Genomic DNA, 27,453 nt, shown 5'->3' on the forward strand with positions numbered 1-27,453 from the left:
GTCGGAATTTATTTGAGCGTTATGCGAGGGTTGCCCACTTAAAAGTTCATAAAATTGCGTTCTTCCTAAATCTAAGCAAGCAAACCCCCCGATTCCTTTTTGTATGTGTGTATGCGTGACAGTGCGTAAGTATGGTACGAGTATTTGCGTTATTGTTTTGCGCACCAGTTGAATGAAAACTAGTTGAATCGAAGAAATGAGCCGCAAAGCATGTGATTTCAATTGAATGATACGAAATGCCAAAATAATTACGTTTTATTGTTATGAAAATTGGGGTAGTTGGTGGTTTGCCTGCTAGGTAAATGGGGGTTGTTCTATTGTTGTGAACTGTGAGAAAATACACATACATATGTATGTATGTATGTTTGTATAGTATGTGTAGAAAACGGAAGCTAAATGTTATTAGAATTGCATTTGGTCTTACATAAGTACATCATATTTTTGTAGAGAAAATCAAAGGTTATCCCTGTTTCGTTAGACACAACTGAACCCCCAACACCTTCCGTACTTTTAAATGGTTACTCCACCTCTGTTTAAAAAATTCCCCAAGTCCGCTTAAACGCAATCTGCACCAAGTCTAATCTTTAAAAGTTAGTCTCAGCCCAGGGTGATCACGTTGTAATCATTTACTGTTACCACAACATTGATTTAAGCTTACCTTTGTAACATTCGTAGGTTGCCTTTAATATTTCGGGATTTTACAATCCTACTGTTGCAATATGGTAACTCACAACTTTATCGTAAATTTTGACATTTTTGTTGGATATACATACATACTCAAAGTTTTGATATACGAGCGCTACTTGTTTTGCTTCTTCTTCTTCTTTATTGGCGTAGACACCGCTTACGCGGTTATAGCCGAGTTTACAACAGCGCGCCAGTCGTTTTTCCTTTTCGCTGTTTGGAGCCAATTGGAGATTCCAACCGTAGGCAGGTCCTTTTCCACCTGGTATTTCCAACAGAGTGGAGGTTTCTCTCTGCTTCCCCGGCTCGAACACTCTCAAAACAGGAGTGTTTTAATCCATTCGGATGACATGACCTAGCCAGCGTAGCCGCTGTCTCTTGATTCGCTGAACTTCTTACAAACTTATCGACTGCGGTATTCGCCGTTGCCAATGCGCAAAAGACTTTATATCTTCCGCAGATCTTCTCTCTCGAAAACTCGTAGCGCCAACTCACCATATAGCAGGACGGGGATGATGAGTGTTGTAGTGTTTGGTCTTGTTGGTCTAGAGAGAACTTTACTTCACAATTGCCTACTCAGTCCGAAGTAGCACCTATTGGCAAGAGTTATTCTGCGTTGTTCGTGTTAATGCTGATTCTAAGATAGAGGAAATTATTTACGACTTTGAAGTTATGACTGTCAACAGTGACGTGGGAGCCAAGTCACCAATGCTGTTTATTTGATGACAGGAGATATTTCGTTTTGCCCTCGTTCACTCCCAGACCCATGATATCGAAATCATCGGCGTATGCCAGCAGCTGTACACTCTAATAGAAGATGTTACCTCTTCTATGTAATTAGTTTTGCATTTTGAATTATTTTCTCCAGGAGTCGTTTGAAGAAGTCGAACGATAGGAAGTCGCCTTGTCTGAAACCTCGCTTGGAGAGGTCCTTCCCAATCCTGACGGAGCTTTTAGTATCGCTCAACGTCAGTTTACATATGTAGCCGTATTAGTTTTGCGGGGATACCAAATTCAGACATGACTTGGCATGAAAATCGACGAAGAGGTGGTGTGTGTCAATCCTCTTTTCACGGGTACTTTCCAAGATTTTGTGAATATCTGTACAGTTGTTGATTTTTCAGGCCTAAGGCCACACAAATAAAATCCGATCAGTTTGCTAACGGTGGGCTTCAATCTTTCACACAATACACTCGATAGAAATTTATATGCGATGTTGAGAAGGCTTATCCCACTGTAGTTGATGCAGGTTCATATTGCGCTTATTTTTTACAACTATCGACGTAGATTAACTCAGCAACAGTGCATCGATGAATTTAATTCAAGTTTCGCCGATGAAGCTCCATCAAGGATTAGTGTTTTTATCGATGTATGGTGAATTCAATTAATGTCGATGATCACTTCAAGACAAATTTCGTGAAGGTTCTTCCGGAAATATTGCTGCTGTGCGCAAGCTTATATTGCAAGATCGCCATCTGACCTATCTTGAGATGAAGACAACTTTATTAAATAGAGGAACCAGCATTCATTCAATATTACATTAACATTTGACAGTAAAAGAATTGTTTTTGTCGGATCCCATACATTTTGTCAATCGCTCAAAACAACAATTCTACCTCTGAAACAACTGCTTTTTTGCGCACCCAAATCATCGATTTGATCAGTCATCATCCTGTAAAGTATTGACTTGGCACCAAATGACTTCCTTTTATTCGCGTACGAAAAACCAAAAATTAAGAGGTTTTTCGATATCTGAAGAGACGGTTGATGCCTTCAGAACGAATGTTTTGGAGGTACCTCAATCAGAGTGGCAAATGTGCTTCGACAATTAACGGAAAATGTTTTGAACAACAATATTAGTTTTTGTTTTCTTATCCCAAAATATAAAAAGCAAACTTCGTATAGCCTTATACCAACACTATATTTTTAACTAGTCCCTCGGTTTTTGAAATATGGACCTGATATTTGTACAAGTCCTTTTCTCACCAAGAAGCTGATAATTTTTTGTCGAAACCGCCAGTATCTGGCTACTATACATAGGATATACATACATAAATATGCACATACGTACATATGTAAGTATGTATGTACATACAAACTGACCGATCAAAATTAAGTCCTTGTAAAGAACAGTTTTATACAAGATACATATGTACATACATACATGTTCACGAAATTTGGAGTAAATTATTATCCGAGACTTGCTACAATCTCGGAATAAATTGTTCAGATCGGATCACTGTATCATATACATACATACATATGAACATACTTAGCTGTCAAACAAATTGAAGTTAACATTTGCTCTTGTTTTGGATGAACTGATTAACCAGTTTAGAGGGTGACTCTTGACATCAGTTGATATGTAGTTGTGGGAATCAAAGATTTTGAGTTAGGAAGTTTCTCCTGATCTGCCGAGAGTAGAGTTACTGGAGATAGTCCTAATTTGCTGCGTTATGTAAAATGAAAGGGCTTTCATGTATAGAATCAAACAAGGATACTTCAGTATACAATCTTCATAGAAGCCATGTTGGGTTTTTCGAAATAAGATTGTGAGTTTATGAAAGTTTTGGAGTAAAACTGAACTAAAATATATTCATACATTGTTTGTATGTTTGTATGCATGTACATATGTATATATGTGTGTACATATGAAAATGTATATTGCGTATTTAATAAAAAACTTGTTGGCAAAATGCGTAAATTTACTACGCATTATTTACGACGTGTTCGAAGTAATGTGATTGTTAAAAGGAAAGAAACAACCCCTTGAGTTTGCTGTCAATTTCCACCCTTCCAAGATGCTTGAGAAAACTCAAGGTTAGATCCAACTCAACCCCAATTAATTATGCTATGTACCATCTATGTATGTATGTACATATATATTCATGTACTTAATGATGCTAAAAGCTACACGTGTGCTAGAAAGCACAGAACTAAACGACAGTAGCGCTAAAAAAGCTATATAAAAATGAGAAAAGTAGGCGAGCGCAAGCTGCGAAATGCAACAAGCTTATACAAGGACCAAAATTGTGTGCACAAATTTACATATGTAGGTATGTACATGCATAGATACATAAGTATTAGAGCGGGTCGATTGACAGGCACCCGAATAAACGAAAAAATCTCATTTGCTAGAAATGTTCTGCGGATAATTATGAAAAATTGGGTCTAAAACGGGTTTCGAGCCACCGATTTTTTTAGTGAAGTTGAATTTTTCGGGTTTATAAAATATACTTCGTCAGTTTCGAGATATCCTAACAAAATATTACACATACATAGGAACATTTTAAAATCCTATTGATCTTATGTCGATGGTCAGATCGGACAACTATATCACATACATCTTATACAACCGATTATTCATATATTTTATTTCCCAGCATCCTGCTTTTCTTTAGAACATTTTCCTCATACTCATTTTTATGGAAAAAATCGACCCGCTCTAATATGCATAAAGGATATGTAAACAAATTTATTTAAACTGCGCCATAGGCGTGTATTGTACGAAGATTTTGTCGGACTGGCAGGGCCATAAGGACTTCTAAATGGAATTTTTTACCGAAGTATCGTAGTGTAAAACGATTTGAAGTATTCTAAAATCAGTAGTTTCCCACTAGCTTACGACAGAATTAAGCCAATATATTGGAGCAGCTTTTTGAGGAGAAAAGGACGAGTGCAAAATTTGAGACATCTCAAAAACTGCGGAACTAGTTCTCGTATATACGGACAGTCAATGGCTAAACTTAGTTCCTCACGGAGATCATTTATTAAAATCGCCATTGTCAGAAAAGTTATGTTGATCCTTTTAATGTTCCCGAGAGATTATGGCTGAAATAAATGAGGAATTGGGGTTTAGCCTATCCAGTAGATTTCGAAAAAAACCATTGCTGTCCAAAAGAAACATAAGAGCACGGCCGAACTTTGTCAAGGAACATTTAGAAAAGAACGTCAAATTTTGAAAAATAGTACTTTGGAGTGATGAAACAATCGTATTGGATTCGATGGCAAACCATTTGTCCATCGCTCAGGTGTCAGGCATACATATACATACATACATAACTCCAGGCACACCGCAAAAACCGTTAAGCACGAGGGTGGTAGCGTGATGGTCTGGAGAGCGTTTTCCTTGTACGACGTTCATAATTTTTGTACCTCAACTTTCTCAAATTTCATTTTCTTAATTTCTACTATGCTCTTTCTATGTGCAGACCAAAGCAAGCAATTGGAAATTTTTTAAAAAGAACTAAGAAAGGTTTTTTTTTAATATTTTGTACATAACTTACTTATTCTTTAATTTATGCTATGCTAATAAAAAAAATTAATTTGTTTTCTGTTTACATTAATAATAATCATCGTCTTATTACATGCACAAGTATGCGATTTCTGTGTCCATGAATGTAGATACATATGTATGTACATAAGTATATATGTATGTACATACATAAATACATACATATGTATATACTTTATTGTTCAATATTAGAAGCTTAATTTTATAATCATTTAGCATATTATTTATCTATCCGTTCCTTTGATGGGTTAACTAGTGCAGTTTGTGATCGCAACGATCATTTATTTTCTACATAAGTACATATGTATGTACATACATAAGTACAAATATTACTTCCAAAGTATGAATATTTGATTGTATCTGAGCATAGGACTCCCTTAGCTATTTTTTCCTTTAGAATTGCTTTCTTACATACATATGTACAAGTATGTATGTATGTATGTACATAAGTCCAAACACATATTTATGAATTAACTTGAATATCAGCGGAGTATCTCGTATCCATTTGGCTACACACATACTTCCATGGATGCGTAAGCAACGAATTGGCAACACTGTTTGTTGTAACTCAAATCCGATCGAACCTTAAATAAATCATACATGTTGCAAACGACAACCGTTCAAGGAATGAAAGGCGGAGAACACAAGAAAATAGCTAGGGGTGTCTGCGCAACTGCAACGGTCTACACAATTTACACTGTTTGTTTGTGTATTTAGGTACATTCGAATTTCGAAAGTTCCCGGCAACGAGCAGCTCGCCTGATAGCGGAGAAGTTGTACAGACTTTTAACATTTTGTGGTGGCAGCTGCAGCCACGAAGAAATTATATATCGGGTGATTTTTTAAGAGCTTGATAACTTTTTTATTAAAAAAAAAAAAGTTTAAAAAATAAAGTAAAATATTTTGCAAAATCTATATTTCTTTATGAAACATTGGTTCATACCCAATCTTCTTTATATACATTTACTTTTGCGTAGATAATTTCATTTAAATGTTGAATTTTGTAAGTCCATTTTGGGCAAATGATTTTTCGAGCATTTCGGCCGGAATGCCCGAATTTCTTCGGAAATGTTGTCTTCCAAAGCGTCAGGAATGCCAGTTGCTGGCTTATTTCTGTACAACGTAAAGCCCCACGAACGTTAAAGAAACTTAAATAATTTCTGAAGTTTTCCCTCATCTAAATGGCCATAGAATCGCGAGCTGTGTGGCATGTAGCGCCATCTTGTTGAAACCACATGTCAACCAAGTTCAGTTCTTCCATTTTTGGCAACAAAATTTTTGTTAGCATCGAACGATAGCGATCGCCATTCACCGTAACGTTGCGACATCTTTGAAAAAATTGGAAATTATACAAACCACACCAAACAGTGCATTTTTCGAGATGCATGGGCAGTTCTTGAACGGCTTCTGGTTGCTCTTCATTAGGTAGCCATTCAACCAGAAATGAGCCTCATATTTTGTAAATTTGTAAAATGCCTGTACGTCAGTGTTGCCACTACAATAAAAAAAACTTGACATGATTTTTGGAAATTGATTTGCAAGCGTTGCTCGTTATAAAATGTTAGTTATTATTTTTGATGAAAAGACTCTGTCAAATACTAATGCATGAAAATCCTAACTCAAAAAAAAATCACCCGATACATATATTGGCGTAAATTTGTAAATTATCTGTTGCCACTACAAATAAAAAACTCTGACATGTTGGAAATATTTCGATCATGATCAGTTTTACTTATAAAATGTTAGTTATTATTTTTTGATGAAAAGACTTCCCATAAATAAAAATTATATAATTTATCTGATAAAAAATATTGATATTTGCGGAAACAGATTCAACACACATTTATTGGAGAAAACCACTTTACTCCAGAACGTTTTTTACAACTGGGAAATATTCATACTTTTCCACAAATGGTCTCTAATTTCTTTCAAAACGGTAATTATCAAGAAATTAGTTGTTCACTGCGTTCGCGTACCGCTTTAAAATGCGCTCATCCGGTTGCCAATTCGCGGTAAAGAAATGTTTGACGTTTTTATGTAAAAAAGTGGTGATATAAGTTTTTACAGTGGTAACCATAGACCAAATTTCTAGACAGATTTCATGCGTAAGTGCCGGTTCCCACACGGACAGTTTTGTCGCCTGTGCCGCTCGCGTTCGGGCGACACGCCTTCTGTTCTTGTTCCTGAGAGTTCGTTGCTACGCGATCGACATTCCTTTTCATATTGAAATTTTTTCCATGAAACATTACAACATTGAGATTCAAACGCAATGAGCGACACCAAAATAGATTTTGTCGATAATGAGCGACAGAAAAGTCCGCGTGTAAACTGGCTAATGAAAAAAAAGATAATCTTCGGCAAACTTCCTTGCCCACAATAAATATACTATTTACAAATATGTATGTGAATATGTTTGTGTATGTGTATTGATCAGTCGACGCGGCCGGCCCTTACTGCGTTTCAAACATGTGCGACGTCGGTTTAGTCTGCGTCGACGCAACTGTTCTCTGCCCTAGTCTCCATCGAGTGCAGTTATTTACGTCGTCATTGTTTGCCTGCCTTGTCTTTGTTGTTGTTGCTGTTGTCATGCCTATACGACTGCTACTCTTTTTTCCTTATCGTTTGTCGTTGTACGTTTTTCCTTTTTTTTCTATTTGTTCGTTGGCATTCTGGTTTCAAAATTTTGAGGAGTTGAAGTTGTCGTGTGTGTTTGTTGTTGTTTGACGTCGCAGCTAGCTGCTAGATGGAGCATTTTTGTAGAATCAGCAGGAGACAGATAGCCGTTGTGCGAATCTGTAGCACTGAAGGAATCACTTGTGCGCGCGCCATCGAAATGAACGGTTGTTTCTAAGTATATCATCTCATCCGCTTTGCAAAATTATTGCCATCAGACTCTAGCGAAGCCGGTAGTAGGCTAGACTGGACAAGTCAAATCATAAAGCAGCATACTGTGTAAAAGTATTTGACGATGTAACGATTTTTTTTTTTATTTACAGTTTCACTAACGTGCGATTAGTACAGTAGCGTGTTTCAGTATTTTCCTTATCGGCATCCGTGCAAAAAGTAATGTTAATGTTATATGTGAATTTTTGATGAAAAAAAAAAAACATTTTAATAGACCGTTATATTTTTTTGTCATTCTAAAAAAAGTGTTTTGTTGTTTAATAGTAATAGTGTTGTCTCGTTTAAAAAATTGTGAAATTGGCATGAAGCATAAAATGTAATAACATTGTATTAATAGCTACACAAATCAGTAAAGAAAAATCTTATCCAGTGATTTTATATAATATGGCTTAACATTTCGTTGAACGTTGGCAATTCTTTGCTAAACAAAGACAAGACAATTCGAAATATACAATTTTGATACTAAATACAAGGTGAGTATCTGACATTACTAGTGAAACCCGGAAATTTTAATATTTTTTTTTTTGAAATTTTTCGTGGGTAAAATTTAGAATAGCATCCCCAGATTTCAGGGATGGGTATCATTGTATATACATATGTATATAGTTGCTGCTAACTTATAGTTTTAAAGATATTTGCATTTAAAGTTGAAAAATTGACAACTTTTACATTGATAATTTGTATATTGTGAGTAACTTTTTCACTTATATTATGCACTTTTCACTTACTAACACTTCACTATAACGTTTCTGTATATTCATTTTTTTATAATATTTGTTGGAAATAAGCGCGGCGCGGAAAAAAACAGATAACCGAGGCAACCCTTTTCTTATTGTGCAAATGCAGAGAATTGTAACTAAAATAAAATAATTAAAATAAAGCTTTATTTTCAACAAATATTAAAAAAAGTTCTGAATTATATCTAATTATGAAGATAAAACGTTAATATAACTGGTTAAATAATATTGCGAGAAAAGGGTTGGTTAGTAACTCGAAAGCGATTACCGCTTTTTCAATGTCTGGTTAGCATGTATCAGTTAAGTTCTGGTTAACTAACGCGAATATTTTAAAAAATATATGTAAGTGTTAGCAACATTATTTTTACATATTCCTCCTCTGGAGAAGCTCCCCTATCAGCACCTACCCCATTTATACCGAAATTCGATTTCAGCCCCCCACCGCCAAAGTAATCGGAATCGTGTTTACAAATTGTAATTATCGAAATGAAAATAAACAATTATAAATTAAGCCTACATTTGTTAAGCTAGTCATAAAAATGTAATTAATAATAGTTGATTGAAAACTAAGCTTTGACATGTTTGTCAAAGTCCTGGCACATACAATTTCGTCATTTTCCATATGTTATTAGCAACTTCTTCATACTGATTTGCTTTCATCATGGCGTTATACAAACATATATACATACATACATATGTATGTACGTACATCAATGCCGGGAGGCCATCATGGTCATGGCCATGATCAAACGCTGATGATTATCCGTTCTTCTACTTTTTACTATTCCACATTGTTACACACATATCCACATACTTCTGTGTCTATAACTTCCTCATTCATGAAACAGGTCTGCTTCTTCTACTAGTGCATTGATGCAGATGCTAACTATGACATATTGCGAATTCAGGTTTTTTGCAATACATTGAAAAGCTTTGCAATATTTTTGCTGCAAACCTAAAGTTACTGCTGATGCTGCAGATTCTAACACTGCTGTGCTTGCTGTTTGTTCCACTCCCATTATAGACGATTGTGCCCAGTAATTTCAGCTTTAAATAATAAAACTAACGGTTTTTATGATTGCAATTTTAGTACAACATTTATTGAGTTAATTTACTGCCAAAAGTTTGATTTGTTCTGTTGTAAAAGTGGAGTAATAGTGTTTAAGAAACGAACAAATATAAACTTCATCCCCTTCCTATTACGTATAGTATGTATAAAAGCGCGAGTTTAGCTGCCATTCGTACTTTACGAGAGAGTATCGTGTAGCTACCGGAGACAATTTGTATTATCGAATAGTACAACTCTTATCGTAGAACTGGAAGTAGAACTGTCAAAATCAGGGAAACTGCTGTCTGATTTAGCCGATTCCGACAAATGATCAATAGATTATCAAAATACATCACGCATAAAATTACATTCGCTAATTTCAAAAATTGACGAACGAATTTTTATAATCCCTAAAAATTTAAGCCGCTGTTTTTAGAACCGGTTTTCGACTCGATAGTCTCTTAGGCAAAGTTGTTCAGAAAGATCCATATAACATTTATCGCATACGCGATTTCTCCTATTTTCTTTTGCTTCCTATAAGTCAACCCGCTCTAAAACTTGGGCTTGTTATCTGCGCTTTCAAATAGATCGATTTCTGTAGCTTTCCGTAAATCACAATCATGTTTCAATATCTAACGTAAGCATAACGTCAACTACTTGTATAATCCACTTGCCTTCCGCAAGAGGGGTGTTAGTTCAACGTGGCTGGATACGAAAAACATTGTCAGAGGGAGGGTGATATCTTATACTATGTTTGAAAGTTACTGTCTCTACCTCTGCATTTATAATTTGAGGAAAATTTAGTATACCATTCCCCGATTTCAGGGTTAACACTTTGAGCCCCGCGTGTACCACCGGTGAACATTTATGTTTTGACGATTTGGGACAATGTGACCACCGGTGGACACTGGTGGATTTTCATTATGGGACAATGTGACCACCGGTGATCACAAAAAAAAAAAAAGAAAAAAAAACATCAGAAATGCATTTGGTTTATCAAAAATAAATATCACAAAGTCACCTCAATCGCAAAAAATCAATAAAACTAAGTAAACAATCAATAAAACAAAAACAAACAAACCAGCTTGTCAACTAAAGCACAACCCTTCGTCAGCATGCGGTCCACCGGTACAGAAAAAAATTATCACGGGTGGGCACGCGGGGCTCAAAGTGTTAAAGATGGTATGGTTGGATAGAGGAGATTCTACAGGTTAAGAATATTTATATTTATAGCCGTCGAAAATCTATCCATTCATAGGATCCTAAAATCGTGGGATGGTATACTAAAGCGCAGCCCACAATATACTATACCGCTTGAACGTAAGGGAAGCTCAAAATAGACATCAACTCTGATCAATCCTTAGGCATAATGGAAAGCGGCAGGCTGCATAAGTTTGAAAGAAACATATTTGGTGTTGGATTACCTTGCACACAGCATCAAGAAGTCGAACCTGGCTGATCAATAGACAAATACACGGCAGATGCAGAAATTTTCGCTTGTTAAAGTTAAATGAAAAATATGTATTTGCATAAATGTATTGCTTTAAATATACATACATAAGTACAGATGTAAGTATGTACAGATGCATGTTATACTTGAAAAATTTATCAAACCGAAATCTTATTTGAAACTCTACACTGCGCAGCAATAATAAATAAATTAGGGAAAGCAAACACCCAATGGCGCAATCGACTTTAAAAAAGCATCAAAAGTAATCAAATAAAACGCGCGCCCTTTGTAATGAACACACAAACCATATCTACATCTTTACATACATACATACATAAAGTCATGTGTGTGTATGTTTGTGTGTGACTGTCACAATGCCTATGGGCATTATGTTTATATTTTCGAAAACTGCGTTATTTATAATTACTTTGTATATTAATGGGTTGCAAGTTTGTACCAATTGTACGGTCTTAAGCTCGTTCCACTTTTGTATGTACATACATACATACATACAGTTATGTGAAAAATAATAAGGACAGTGGCCTGCGGTGAATGAAGTTTATGTGGATCCAAAAATGGGAAGGAATTAAAAGAAGTGAACCAACCTAAATTATTGTAAACAAATTGGAAAAAGGTTTTTTGTATAGTTTTACCCAGATATGGCAAATTATTTTATTTTATTTTCATTTTTCTTATAATCTGAGATATTATCATGTGAAAAAAAATAAGGACACTTCTAGTTTAACTAAAAAAACAACAATATTAAATAAGAAAAAGGAAATAGTTTTCATTCAATTGTGTTTAAATACATTTCTAAATTGTTTAATATTTTGTTGAAAATCCTTTGTTGTTTAAAACTGATCGACACCGCTTTGGCATGGAGTCAACTAGATTGTGGCAGACGGAAACCGGGATTGCGTTCCAGGAATCCTGAATAAGTTGCCAAAGCTCGTCGCTGTTACTTGGGCACTTTCCTCTTATTGACGCTTTCATTGTATTCCACAAATTTTCTATTGGATTTAGATCCGGGGACTGCGGAGGCCACTCCATTACATCAATGTTATTGACCCTAAACCACTCTTTTGTACACTTAGCTGTTTGTTTGGGGTCATTATCCTGAAATATCCACCTGCATATTATCTTCAGCGTACTGTAGCATACACACTACATAATCGGTTGCCTTCATAATACCCTGTATGCGATGGAGCGGCCCCACACCGTTGTATGAAAACGATCCCCAGACCATAATGTTTCCGCCACCATGTTTAACGGTTTTTATGGTATATTTAGGATTGTAAGCTGCGTTTGGTGGTCTTCTAACATGATGAATACCTCGATCAGAATTAAACAAATTTATTTTTGTTTCGTCAGACCAAAGAATATTACGCCATTTCTCCTTAGAACAAAGGACATGTTCTTCAGCAAACTTTAGTCTTTGTTGCACGTTCTTTTTCGATAACATAGGCACTTTTCTAGGACTTCGGGACTTGAGATTTTCCTTAATGAGCACTTTGCGGATTTGACGGGTCAACATCAATATTCAAATCACATTTAATTTGTTTGGATGAGATAAATGGATTCTTTTTAACACAGTGAATTATCCTTTTTTTGGTGGACAGAGTTATTTTAGGCTTCCTGCCGCGTGTTTCAATCTTGGGAATCCACTTAACTGCTTTTTCAACCATCGTTTTTGAAATATTAAGTAAATTCGCAACTTTTCTGTACGAATTCCCCTGTTTCACCAAGTTTTTAATATGTTCTCGAGATTTCGGATCGCAGTGCTTACCCTGCCCCATATCTATTCAATAAAGAAAAAATTCTGGTTCTAAATGATTGATATTAAAACTGAAAATATTATTCTTACCGTATCTCTGCAAATAAACACGTTTTAATAAAAGAAAACTCGATATTGTCTTAAAACGACACGCTGTCCTCATTAAATCGCACAACCGAATACTGAATATGTTAAACACAGAATGACTAGATCCAAAATATGTGCAAATACTTTGCGTTTGTCTAACGGAATTTGTTTATGTAAATAATGAGTGAAAAAAATATACCGTTAACTAGCGGCATTTTTCATGCCATACTAGGAATATTTTGAAGTTTTGGGTTTTTGCATCCCTGTCCTTATTATTTTTCACATAACTGTATGTACGCCGCTGCGTAATAAATAAAAATTCTAACAAATGTTTAAGCACCAGCAACTCAATCGAATATAATAAGTAGTAATAATATGTACACTCCAAACGGAAGAGGAGGAAGAGGTGGCATATGACGCACAGTATGTGGCACATAATGCTTACCACCCTCAAAATTCGCTTGCTGCTGCTCTTGGCGCACGTGCAAATGCTTCAAAGCAAGAAACGTAGCGAATGAATAAAAGTAGGTCCGTACACTTTGTCACAAAAAAACTTGTTGCGCTGGTAGTTGGATTTGGTGGGTTGTTCGATTAGAGGGTGTATAGGTTAGGAAAAACGGATGCTCTGTGCCATATTTGCGTATTTATTGTTAGTATGCGGATTTTACAAATGAGTCATTCAAAATATTACAGGCTGCGTCAATTATACACATGTATGTATGTATGTTTGTATGTAACTTGTTTTACATAATTCAACAAAATGTGAAAACTGAATTACATAGTACATATGTATATGATACCATTACTAGTGTTAAAATGTGCTCTATGTGGCAACAGATACCACGACAGGCGGGTCTCCATAACCGGAAAGAAGCTGGATTTCTTTTTAGAAAAAAGCATTTTCTAAAAGTATTCATGGAATTTTTGGTTTTTAAATAAAAATAGTAAACTACTGGTTAACATCAAGAAATATCAAAATTAATAGTTATAAAAACAGTTCTTAATTGAAAACCAACACTAGGGTTTCCGTATCTCTAACAATAAACTAAGTATATAATCGCGTTTAACAATATTTTCCCTTACATCTCCAGTCGAAACCGAAAATTTCGGTTTCTGAAATTTTTGCAAAAAATATTTTAAACACGGCAACTGTGACGCCATTTCCGGTGACCCCACGGAAAGAAGATGATGAGCCCGCGTTGACAGGATCCAGGATCATCTAAATTGAAAAAACATGTTTTAGTTAAAACCTTAACTTAGAACTTGGACGAACTGAAAATTGAATTTTTGGCAGATATTTTTACAAAAAAAAATGAAAATTTTCCGAAATTTCTTTTTCAAGTAGTTGTAAGCGATAAAAAATCCTTCGTCCAAGTTTTTAAGAATTGTATTTCAAAAACCTCCGTAACATTTTATGAAGATCGGTTGAATAGTTCTCGAAAAATTTTGCCACCGACTTCAAAAACACAGTTTCTAGATAAACGCGTTTAAAGATTTAAGTGACTATATAGCCGAACTCAAGGTTGTATCTCTGAAACTATTACTCGGATCAACTTGAAAATTTAGGACAATATTCTAAAGGTGTAGAATTAATAAGATAATAAAAAAATCGATTTCTTGAAACCTGTAAACCCATGTAACCTCTTAAAAAACTCATCTACTTAATTGTTTTAAATTAAAGGATTTCTTTATAACAAAATTATTGTTTTAGTTTTAATCGAAAATCTAAATATTCATAAAAGAAAATTACCAACAGAAAAAACGCACTTGCAGAAGAAACTACGCTGCATAATGGTCAATTGATATAAAACTTTTACTACGCTTTGCGTCAGACATTTGTTTTGACAGAAAAGTTCGATGTACGCGTTTGTATGAGTACGTTCACACAAAAAGTTTTCGACGCGAAGCCAAGCAAAACGTTGAGGGCAAAATAAGCAAAACCTTCATTGTCGCATACCCATTGTTTTCTGGGTTTCGTTCTTTCAGTATGAAATGTCGCGCAAAGCGAGGAAAGTTGCATGTGAATGGGCCTTAACTCCTTTAAAGACATAAATTTTATACGCATGTGCCTTAGTTCTCAAGGTGAATTGCAAAATTTCACGACTAATTATGTTGTAGTATTTACAGTGGTTAAATAATGAAAAATACATGCACAAAATAAAGTATTGTAAAGTACCAGTGTGCTTCTCGCGTTTTTTATCAAAAGTTCTTTATGTAAAAATAACAAAAAATAGCTAATGCAACGTCTTAGCTTAACTTTTAGATCTGTAACTCCTTAAAAAAATTGCATTATTATCATTTAACACAATAAAACTACTTTCTATAAAATACTATTTATGGTATCTTCTCTTTCATTCCATATTGCATATGCAGTATTAGAACGCAATATCTCAAATATTTATTTCACATTTTCGTGATAAAACCACGGTTTGTTTCTTAATTTTATCTACTTACTTGGCCTTATGTCGAAACATCAAAAATGACACGTTAATGATGAAAGTGTTGATGAACCATTATCATTAGTCAGTCTGATGGGTCCTGGTAGTCTTGAGCTCGGCTGACTGACTGCCTGTCGACTGTGAGCTATTGATGGCATGTGAAACATGCGTTTCTGCAGCAATTCAACTGCCGCATCAACGAAACCACAAACAAGCAGCAAGTTCTTTCACGTTTGCACATGCGTTTTTATATATTTGTTGTATGTGTGGGTATGTATGTATGCACATATTTACGTTATTTTCTCGGAATTATCGTGTATGCCCACGTTTTATTATAGCGTTTATTTTTATTTTTTGATTATCTGAAATACTTAATTGATTATAATTACAATCAGAGCAAGCCGCCTTTTTTCTGTGGAAAGAATTCTTAAAAAAATATTCTTTGTTCGATTTAACTATTGCGGGGTCGCAGAAAATCTGCTTGATTTAAGTAAAATAATAACGTGTTTAACAATAATATCGGGGCCTCACAGATGTGTATAACCGAAAAGCCTTTCTTTTATTATTTTTGTTATATAGTGCATACACCAGAAGAAACAAGTAATAACTTACACTAAAATACCCTTCACAGTTGAATTTTTTTCAGTAGGGACGCTACAAAAGTAGACCGATAGGAAGCCATATTTTGTCCGCTCTTTTGACATTTCTTTTCAGTAAGGATTGCCATTTCATCATGGAAAGCTATACGATCCAACAACGAGTCGCAATTATTAAAATTTACTACCGAAATTCGGAGTCAGCGGCTTCCACTGTGAGAGCCCCACGTCCAATTTATGGTCGTCATAATCGTCCTATCAGATCAACAATTGAGCGTCTAGTGGAAAAATTTGAATCCATAGGCACAGTACAAAATATTTCCGTGCCAGTGAGACAAAGAAGTGCACGCAGTATCGAGAATATTGCTGCCGCTGGCGTATCAATTGAGGAAGACCCAAAAAAACGTGGTCTACATTCTTACAAGATCAAATTGACGCAAGAATTGAAGCAGCCTGACAACCAGAATCGTCGTATGTTCGTGAAATGGCCAGAGCAACAACTTGAAAATGATCCGGATCTTCATTGAGGAATCATCTTCAGCGATGAGGCTCATTTCTGGCTCAATGGCTTCGTCAATAAGCAAAATATGTATGTATGTGTTATTTGTCAGGCAGTAATCCACACGTACACCATGAGTCACCATTGCATACCGAAAAAATTACGGTTTGATGCGGTTTTATGTTGGCCCGTACTTCTTCCTGTGATGAATCAAGACCGACACGTTACTCTGAATGGGAATCGCTACCGCTCAATGATAACCGAATATTTTTGGCCTGAATTGAATGATATGGACTTGGACAATATGTGGTTCTAGCAGGACGGCGCCAAAAGTAACAACACAGTGAATGACACAATCGATTTATTGAAAACCAAGTTTGGTGAACGTGTTATCTCACGAAATGACCCAGTCAATTGGAGGCCTCGGTTGTGCGATTTGATGCCGTTAGACTATTTCCTGTGGGGCTACGTCCAGTCTATGGTCTGAGCCAGCAAGCCAGCGACGATTGATAAATATCGAAAATAAAATTGCAGCAGTATCGACCGATTTATGCTTGAAACCGTCGGAATTTGGGTTCAGCGTTTGCACTTCTGCAAGCGTGCCTGTGGTGACCATGCATGAAATCGAGTTTCATACATAATGTCATCGAATGTACTTTCACAGGAATAAAGAATTTTATTCGTATCCCAAACCGTTGTTTAACTTTTGTAACTTATTCAAAAACCCGTTGTGTGTGTAGCTAAATCTAAAAAGGTAACAGTCCAATGATTTGCACCCAAGGTTTTGCTAGTTCTTTATAGCCACTTTGTTTGATATACATAGATAATATTCAAGTCGATTTTATGTTACTTAATAAGGAAAAATATCTTTTATGAAGACTTTTATCTTGGTTTTGATAAATACATACATACATATAGTACATATGTATATACATATATATGTATATATGTATATCCTATAATGAGCCGATATCGGCGGCGGCTTCTTCGGGGAAAACATCGCGTGCGAAATTTCTAATAACCGAGAGACTAGTTCGTCTATATACAGACAGACGGAGAAAGCTAAATCTAATCGCTATGCTGATCATTTATAAATATTTTGTATATTTTCCTGCATACGATCTCCGACGTTTCTTTCTAAGTGTACAAACTTCGTGGCCAACTTAATGCATAGGTATATCCTGTTCAGAGTATAAAAATCACACAAACTGCTGAACGAACGCTGTGCAAATGTTTTAATTGCAACTCATTAAATGTCTTACGCTTATGGTTAAATAAATCAAATTTTAAAATTATTGTCATATCACATCCGCTGCCGATCTAAATATGTACACACGTGCATATCTGCCTTGTCTCCATCTGAACTTAAGCGCCAACATAATTAGCTTATCTTCAATAAACCACGTTGTTGCTGTGTAATACTTTATTTTTATTTTTTTTTTCTTCAATGTAAAGTATAGCTTTGAATTGAATTTATTGGTCTTTCGCTGTCTGCTTGCTGAAAGCTTTGCCTTGGCGGCTTCTTATGACGCTGTTAAGCATTTTACGTTCACATGGTACGTACCTAAATTGTGGGGGGAACTGAGTAGCGTGCATAAATATTTTATATGGAAGCGTATATCCATGTTTGTAAGTATGCATATTTTTATATCAAGATTTCTTTATTCTTCCACCGGTATGTTTAGATCATGGCAAAGCCTGCAAAACTCTAGCTTTGATGCGTGTACGGATGGCCTTTAGTAAATGGTTTGATCTTGGCACACAAACCAATCTCTTCAGATTTTTCAACTCAATAATGAAATATGTATATGGATGGCTGTTGGTTATGCTCTGCTTTGTTGCAGGTAGTCCCGCTTGTTGCTTCATTGCCTTTTTTCTGCGAATTAAATTTTAGGTATTCTATTTTTTCTGCATACTCGTATTTGTCGATTTATAAATAAATGGAGCAGGCGGCCAACGCAGTTAAGCCTGAGAAATTATTCCATTAATTGGTACCTTTAAACGAAGAAGAAATGAGGTGAACCAAAAAACACTACGAAATTTGTTTTGCTTTGCTGTGATTGTGTTGCCAACCAAGGTTTTTTTTTTACAATACTCCAAGAAGAGTTAACACGTTACTTACTGCTTCAGTCAGAAGCTCTAGTATCGAATTGTTTCTATTTCAGTGCGTGTGTAGTCACTGGTTTCAAAATAACACTATTTAGTGTCGAAAAGTTCGCTTCAATTTCTAATAATCACTTCTTAAATAACTAAAAGTTATGCACAGGATCAAAATTCACTTACATCTCATAATCTTGGAGACAAACTCGCCACTTCTTTCCAAAAACCAAAAATAAGTTGTAGATTTTTATTCGACGAAGGTTGTTACCAAACAGAAGAAGAGTTCGCAGAATCTTTGGCAGTCGAACTCAGCAAGGAACTTGGGTATCATATGAATTGACGCCAAAAGACTTTGAAGAAACATGTTAGAAATGCTGCTTGAATCCCATAAAAATAAGTCGTTTTTGTATTGCATTTTGTTTGTTTATGAAAAATTGATTCATTAAGGGGTTACATGAGTATCCTCGGTTAAAAAACAGCGTTTTTCAAATTTTTTTTCTCATATAAAAATTAAATGTTTTAATAGAATTTTTTATTGTTATAAACATACTTCATTAAGAAAGAAGTTCTGAAATTTTTGGAAAACAAAATATTTTAAACTCGGCCATTGCGACGCCAGTTCGGGTGACCCCTCGGAAAAAAGATGCGTCCGCGTTGGCAGGATAACTTCTTACAAGATCTGAAAAAAACGTGTTTTAGTTAAAACCTTAACTTATAACTTGGACGAAGGGTAAAACGACTGAAAATTGGATTTTTGGCAGACATTTTTACAAAAAAAAAATGAAAACTTCAGTGAAAATTTCGCGACATTTCTTTCAAATAGTTGTAATCGAAAAAAATCCTTCATCCAAGTGTTTAGGAATTGTATCTCAAAGACCTGTGTAAAATTTTAAGAAGATCGGTTGAGTAGTTCTCGTGAAATCTTGCCAACCGACTTCAAAAACACAGTTTAGAGAAAAACGCGTTTAAAGACTGCACACTTAGCATAGCTAGCCTCGAGCGCACAAGTTATCAAGGCTGTATCTCCGAAACTATTACTCGGATCAACTTGAAAATTTAGAAACAATTTTCTAGAGGTGTTGTAGAGTTTAATACGATAATAAAAAAATCGATTTTTTGAAATCCGTAAACCCATGTAACCCCTTAAGACAACGCTTAATGTAAATAATCATACATATGTGAAATCTGTCCACATGGACGAAAACACTCCAGCTCTGAAAGTATTCGACGCAGTACCCGCCGGGGGAAGCAGAGGAAGAGGAAGACCTCCGCTCCGTTGGAAGGACCAAGTGGAGAAGGACCTGGCTTTGCTTGGAATATCCAATTGGCGCCACGTAGCGAAAAGAAGAAACGACTGGCGCGCTGTTGTTAACTCGGCTATAATCGCATAAGTGGTGTCTACGCCAATTAAGAAGAAGAAGAAATCTGTCCAACCAGCCAAATCGCGGCAAAGCCGAATATCCATGACGTCTAGGTATGGTCTGTATATGGTGGGATTTGGAATGCAGCGGCTGAGAAGTTTTACCTCACCCACCTTTTAGTCATTTAGTCCGAGACCTTACTTTACGTAACGTTTTAAAAGTTTTTTCGATGCCAAAAGGGTAGTACAAACCTTGGTAAAAACCCTTCAAGTTTATTATAAATATATCAAGGTGAAAGAGTATGGTCTCCATTTGCTGCTTTCAAAGAGAGAAAAAAGAGACAATCGCGCAATCGACCGATCTTTGATATTTCTTGAAGCAGCTGGTTCACGGATATAAGACACGTTTAAGATATTTTAGCTCTTATATAGAAAATATGTAGATATGAAATTGAAAAAATAATAATAATAAATAATGTACATACATGCATATGTATGTATAGTGTATACCAAATACATCTATATACATATGTATGCCTAAACTAATTACAATTGGCCATAACCACTCGCTTGCTTTATCTACATTCTGAAATGTAAATACATATGTACATAAATATGTATGAATGCATTTCTGCACCGCTCCATGCGAGTTTTGTGGTAAATTAGTGGAAAAGTAAATTCATTTGATTTAACTTTACAGTTACATTTTATTGTTCGAAGGAGGTGCAGCAAACTCTCAAACACAGTATCAGACAGCCTCTAAGTAGTTAATTGTAGGTGTATGTGTTTGTGTGTAGTATATTTGGAAGAAGGAAGCGAAAAATGGAGCGCAGTCACAGATAAGCAATCGACCAACGGAGCAACTATATGGCTAGTATACCTAGCCTAGCATGGCAATGTGCCACGCATGCGCAAAAACTCGCAACACTCATTGCGAACACATGAAAAGAACTATCTACACCTCGAATGGTGTTAAAATTGCAGCCTTGCCGCCGTTGTTCTTGTCGCTGATGCTGTTGTTACATATAACTGTCTCTAGGCCAAATGCTACGCTGCCGCACCGCCCGGAAAGGTGCAGTGAACGGTAAAAAAGAACCATAATAACATAACATTGAAAGAGCGGCTAGAGAAAAGGTGCAAAACTGGTTTCCTCCTGCTGAGCACACATAGAAGTAGGCATACGTCCATATAGAGCCGATAGCGCGTTTATGTGAGCTAGAAAGTGCGGAGGGCGGCGACGGCGGCGGCGTATACATTCACTCACTTCACTGCCTGGCCTACACACAGGATGCTGAATATATAAATTGTAGGAAAATCACCGTTACAGTTTTAGTTGTGTGTATGTCTAGCATTTTGAGGCAAACGTTAATTTCGCAAAAACTTCGCTTTGCCTGCAGTATTTGCAGTTTGCCACACAGTCAGCAGTTGGTCCGCCACATCTGCCCACCAAACTCGGCCACTGCAGGCGTGCCCACCTCCCAGTCACGTTATAAATATATGGTACCTATGTGTGTATGGGCTCGCTTGTGTACAACATTTGTCCGAGCAGCCGCCAATTTGCTGCTGCTGCTGCTGCAAGGCCGGTTCTCGCCACTAGTTTTTGCCTCAGCTGCACAGCTGTTGCAGCTGTTACCACTATCGTCCATCGTCGTACACCGTGCCTTGCAACTAGATTGTAGTGGCATCGTGTATTTTGCTCCTTTTTGTTGCTGGCTGTTGTTGTGTTCACAATCAATAGTTGATTACTGCTTTTCAGCTGTTGTTGCCCCGCCGCTACTGCTGCTGCGCTGCTAATGTTACAGCTTGTTGCTTTTACTGGGGCACATTTAGCATACTACACTATATTCCTACGAGTATTTACACCAGTAAGATTATGGCATAATGTGTTATGGTGGTGGTGTTGAGGCGTGCGTTGTCTCACAGTGGCGTTGTGCCACCGTCGAGCGGGTTTTCTCGATTGTCTAGTTGTTTCGCGCAGCAATTGCATCATCGATTTTAATTTTATTTTTATTTTGGTAATCGTACTATGCTATTACTATTATCGTTGTTGTCTGCCGCTGTCATTGCCATCACAACCGAAGTGGTGTAGTGGAGCACGAGTGTGCTTTGGCAAGCGAGTTTTTCTGTAGTGCTTCTGTTCGGTATTTGCGCTGTGTGCCGCAAGAGTTCCCTGATTCCTGGTGATTGTGGATTATGCTTTTGCTTTACAATAAGCGCAAAATTTTTTTATTATATTCAATATGGTGTTTATTTTATAATTTTTTTTTTTAAATTTTTCAAATTTAAATTTTTTTTTTGTTTTAATTGTTCGCCATTGAAAAAATTTCAAACCATTTTTATTTATTTTTTTTTTTTATAAAATTAGATACCGCTAATTTTGACTGTATTTTTAGATAGACCAAAAATGATAAAATAGTTTTTATATAGTAAGGGGTTTCATACAGTCTCATAAAGTTATAAGTTATTATAAAAAGCTGGCCAAAACTCGAAAAGTCCTCCGAACGCACCGAAACTTCGTGTGTTGTAGTTTTTTGGTTGCTAATTTGAAATATGTTATTATTTTTTCGAAATTCGAAAAGGCGGATACAAAATGGCGGGCATGTACTCTTCAAATTTGAGGTACAAACGTGTACCAATTGGATCCAAACATCACGTACGAGATTTTTTCGTAAGTTTATTTGAAGAAACTAATATATTCTCAAAATATAAAACGAAACATACGGAATTTCTATTACTATATCTTGTTTCGATATAAAGAGAGCTATTTAATTAAAGCTTAATTTATTTGCATGAGTAAGTGGTAAAAGGAAATGGAGAAAAAAATCATATGATTCATGTAAATATTTTTATTTGACAAAATAATATGTAAGTTGTAAGTTACCGTTATTACAATGTATCTAGTAATATTTAACAAATAATGACCCTATAGAATATTAAAAAAGCTTAATCATAATCACTACCAGATGCAGAATCGCCATCTGCATTTGAGCTCTCGTCTGAGGTAGTATGTGATATCGACTCTGCAGACTTTCAAGATTTACACGAATGTAATTTAGAATGAAGAACAATATAATCAAATTTGAGTACCTATTATGAAAATCAGATGTATCATTAAAATTTTCATTGGTTTTTTAAGGGGTTAGGGGTAGTCAGAGGCACGAAAATGTCAAAAAAAAAAATTAATTTCCATAGTTGTAGTTGTTTGTGTTGAGCCAGTTCCAAAAAAAGGTACTTGCGGTGACAACCATAAGTCCTTGGAGATCCACCTAAAATCAATCGGACAAAAAAAATTAGTTTTATAAATAGATAAACTCGGGCATGATGGCAGCCTCAGGAAATTTTTGTCTAAATTTTTGGGAAAAAATCAACAGTTAATTGGTCTTAAAAAAATCGAAATTTAAAAAAAAATCCTTCGATCAGGCCCGAGTTTATTATGTATTCTAAAAGCTGTATAAATTTCATTAAAATCTACTGATCGGTTTTCGAGTTACAGTTGTCACCAGTTCAAAAAACATAGTTTTGAAAAAAACGCGTTTAAAGTTTCACACTAGCGCTTTGAAGTGCCCGATCTCTCTTTGTTATTTGTCGAATAACTCAAAAACTAATTATCGGATCAACGTGAAATTTTCAGAATATTTTTAAGATATTACACTTAACGAAAATTAATTTTTTGAAAATTTCGACTAGCCCTTAAGGCAATCTACAATTTTATTTTGCGCCGGGTCCAGAAAAAGCTCCCTAATATATTATGTAGTAATTTAATATACTATGTAAAGTAATTTTCTTCAGAAACTTCTTATGTGTTTGCTACAAAGTCCTCAAGGGACCAAAAACTCGTTGCGTCGCAACGCGAAATGAAAACGGACATTAAAAATGCATGGTGCCTCATGGCACGAGATTTTACGAAATATCACTAAATAGTACCGATACGAAAAACATTGGTTGACCACCCATCTCCATTAATCTCATAACTTTTAACGTCGGAAAAGGTAAAATACCAACGAAAAAATTTGGTTATACATATTTACATATGCTCTTGTTTGACATATGATTTTGACAGTCATTTGTTTTATTCAGAGCAAATGATTTACATAATATGTTATACATACAGTAACACCCTCCATTGGACTGGATACAGAAAAATTTTTCTTAATCACTGGATAGACACTTTTTTAACTGCGCGCAATTAGAGACTCGAGACACTCGACCGGCATAACTCCGAGACGTGACTATTCGACTGACTCTAACCCGGAAAATAGACATGAAAACTCATTCAGCTTTTTTGACAGTACATAGCAGTGCCCCTGGAAGATTTTTTGCAGTGTAAAAATTTATGATTTTACGTTGCTTTATGACAAGTTGTTTTAAGGGTTTATATGTATATCGTCACCTAAAATGCAAAATAACGTATCATCAAAAAAATCGAAATTTTGTATCTCATTGATTACGATACACTACTTCAAATTACGTTCATAATATTACAAATTTTCAGCAGTTTTAACCAATATTATTTTTTCCAATTTTTTTTTTGTAAAGAAAATTTTACGTTATATTATTAAAAACGAGTCAAAGTATTTTTTTCAACAATTTTTTTGAAGTATTTTTATTTCAAATGAATATAGTCCACTCTTTTATATAATTAAGAACAGACTTTGTATGTATGTACATTTCTTTATCTTAATCACGTCGCACGCCAATTATTTACTTTAGACGCTTCCTCATATCGTCAGCTGCAAAGTTTTTGGGTGTAAAAGAACTGATAAAATCACACTCCAGCGCTTTTGTAGTAAAAACGCATGCCACAAATGTATGTATTTACCTGAAGTTCCCTAATTTCAAGTTCCAAATTTATTTACAAATCTTTGATAACGATTTTTATGATTTGCTATAACAAATATACAAACATTGTGACAACAAAGTACCCGAAAATTGTAAATAAAACGTAAAATATTTAATTATTCATTAATATTAATTTATCATCTATTTTAAATTAGTCTCCTTCAAAGTAATCCCCACCAGATGTAATACACTTATGTAAACGATTTTTCCAATCCTCGAAACACTTGTCATAAGCACTTTTGGGATGGTCTTCAGCTTCTTCAGCGAATTTTGTTTTATATTTTTGATCGCCTGAAAACGGGTTTCACGGAGCGACAATTTTAGTTTGTGGAACAAGAAAAATCACACGACGCCAAATCTGGTGAATACGGTGATTGATCGATGGCATTCGTTACGTTTTTGGTTTTAAATTCGGTACTAATCGCGGCTAGATGTGAAAAAAAATCAGCTTTATCGGGACAAGTTGAGCAAGAACGCGTTTAATACCCAAAATATCCACCATTATCATGCGAACGTACTGGCGAGAGATGTCGAGCTCTGTTGCCATCTCTCTAACACTTGCCTGACAATTTTCAAGCACCATATCCTTCCCTTTTTAACGTTTTCATAAGTTGAAGAGGTCGAAGGTCATCCAGAACGAGGCATGTCTTCAACGATCTCTCGACCGCCTTTGAAGACTTTGCTGTTTGAATCACCGTAAAGCTTTTCCAACATTCCCAACGATTCCGCACACGAAACTCTTGATTAGAAATACAGAATTTGAGACAAATTCTTTGTTAGATATTTTTATCCATTGTAAAAATCGCAACGCACTACTGGGCTATAGCGACTTACGGCTGCTCTCAACAAACTGAGAATTTAATTACAATTTCAGGGTGCTTTTTTGTCCCAATGTACTACCACAGCAAGAACACCGTGGTCCATTTGATTTCAATACAAGAGGGTAAGTGGATATGCCATCAATATGGTATCGTCATGCCAATCTATAACTCTTTGTTTAAGGTATGGCTATTGTACATATTTACGTTAGTTGCTTGTTCGATTTGCTACTCTCTAAAGCTGTTATTAATATTATGCTGGTATCATTATAAAAAACTACCACTGAGTTTTCGTTTAAATATTTTATCTAGACTTTGACGCGGTGTCAGCCCTTTTATCTTACAAGATTCTGTGCTTTACTTCTTTGTTCTATTTTTCGCTCTCCTCACAATCAGATTATTTCTTCAGTCCACCTTCAATGCTAGATTGCAGATCAATTTGCGATTGGATATCATTATTTCTTAGAATTGCTTAACTGCTTCGTTGGGAGCATTCGCGCCCCATCGCAGTTAACCCTCGATCGAATGGCTGTACTTGTGAATATGTATATATGTATGTATGTATGTATGTTTGTATGTATGTAGTGGTGTGCTGTCGTGAAACTTGCAGTGTTGACAACTTCCTTTTTATTCCTCAAAATCAGCGGATGACAAATTATAAACCAAAATGCTTTGTATTATTTATAAAACGCTTTAATTTGTGTGCCTCTCGTCATTTTGTTTACATGAAGAAATGCCGCGCAATGCAAAGCTTTTCAAAAGTTTTGATTTCAATTGTCTTTTGTTTATTTGGTTTGTTTATACATATGTATGTAAATATGTGTGTAGATTATATTTATATATTTATATACCTTATGCTTCTTTGTTGTTGCTGTGTGAGATTATGCCTTGTCAGTTGATCTATTCATACATATGTATGTACATATGTACATAAAGATTTATACATATATGTATGTAAACTATGTAGTATTCATACATACATATGTAAATAGAAGAGTTGTTGGCTGCTTCGCATATGAGTTTTGGAGAAGAGTGAAACCCCTGGAATTGCTTACATTCAGTTTGTTTAAATTAAAGAGTAACATTTAATAGAGTTTTTGATGTGTACATACAAACATATACATATGTGACCTGGTCTACGGAAAGGGGGTGTCAAAAAATCAATTTTCACTTTTTAGTTGATTCGGATGGAAGATGAGATGCTTTTTCACGTGTGATAGAATCCAAAAAGTCATAACTTTTCGCACGTTAGCTCCCTTTTCGTAGACCAGGTCACATACATATAAAGGTTTTCTCCACGAAAATCTTAGAAAAATATAAAATTCTTAAGATGGTAATATATACAGTGGACCAATAAAGTTTACATACACCTAGTTCCATTAAATTCCGTCACGTTTATTTGTTTCAAAATTATTTTTATCCATTTCAAAATATGTATATTTAACAATGTTTTTTTTTTTATCACAAATAAAAAAATTAAAGTTAAAGCTTAAAATGAGCATAATTTATATCAAAAAAGTTTACGTACACTTATGAATGTTTACATAAAACGCAAGTAATTACAATACTTTTAACGGTTTTTGGCCTACATTTTGTTGCTATAACTGTCCATAGACATCGTTGTATGCTCCTCACTCAATTTCTAGAATTATTTCGGATATTTTGACCCATTAAGTCCATGATCCAGCTTTTTGGCCTTATTTTGATGAAATTCGATGTTTTCGAATACGGTTTTCCAAAAAGTTCCAGATATTTTGAATAGGATTAATGTCTAGTGATTGCGGGACCTATGGAGTTATTTTTATTTCCATAACAACCATTCAAG

General features: G+C 35.4%; 1 protein-coding gene across 1 annotated transcript in view; it reads left to right on the top strand.

Moving 5' to 3' along the window:
* The first annotated feature begins 8,185 nt into the window (after window positions 1-8,185).
* The window catches only part of LOC126755011 (putative uncharacterized protein DDB_G0272516), a 35,397-nt gene continuing 16,129 nt past the window's right edge, over window positions 8,186-27,453 (top strand). The window contains exon 1 of the mRNA XM_050467290.1: window positions 8,186-8,355. The gene's annotated coding sequence lies outside the window, so the exon portion shown is untranslated. The remainder of the gene's footprint in view (window positions 8,356-27,453) is intronic.

This window comes from Bactrocera neohumeralis, chromosome 2, assembly GCF_024586455.1.
Source record: "Bactrocera neohumeralis isolate Rockhampton chromosome 2, APGP_CSIRO_Bneo_wtdbg2-racon-allhic-juicebox.fasta_v2, whole genome shotgun sequence".
Lineage (NCBI taxonomy): Eukaryota > Metazoa > Arthropoda > Insecta > Diptera > Tephritidae > Bactrocera > Bactrocera neohumeralis.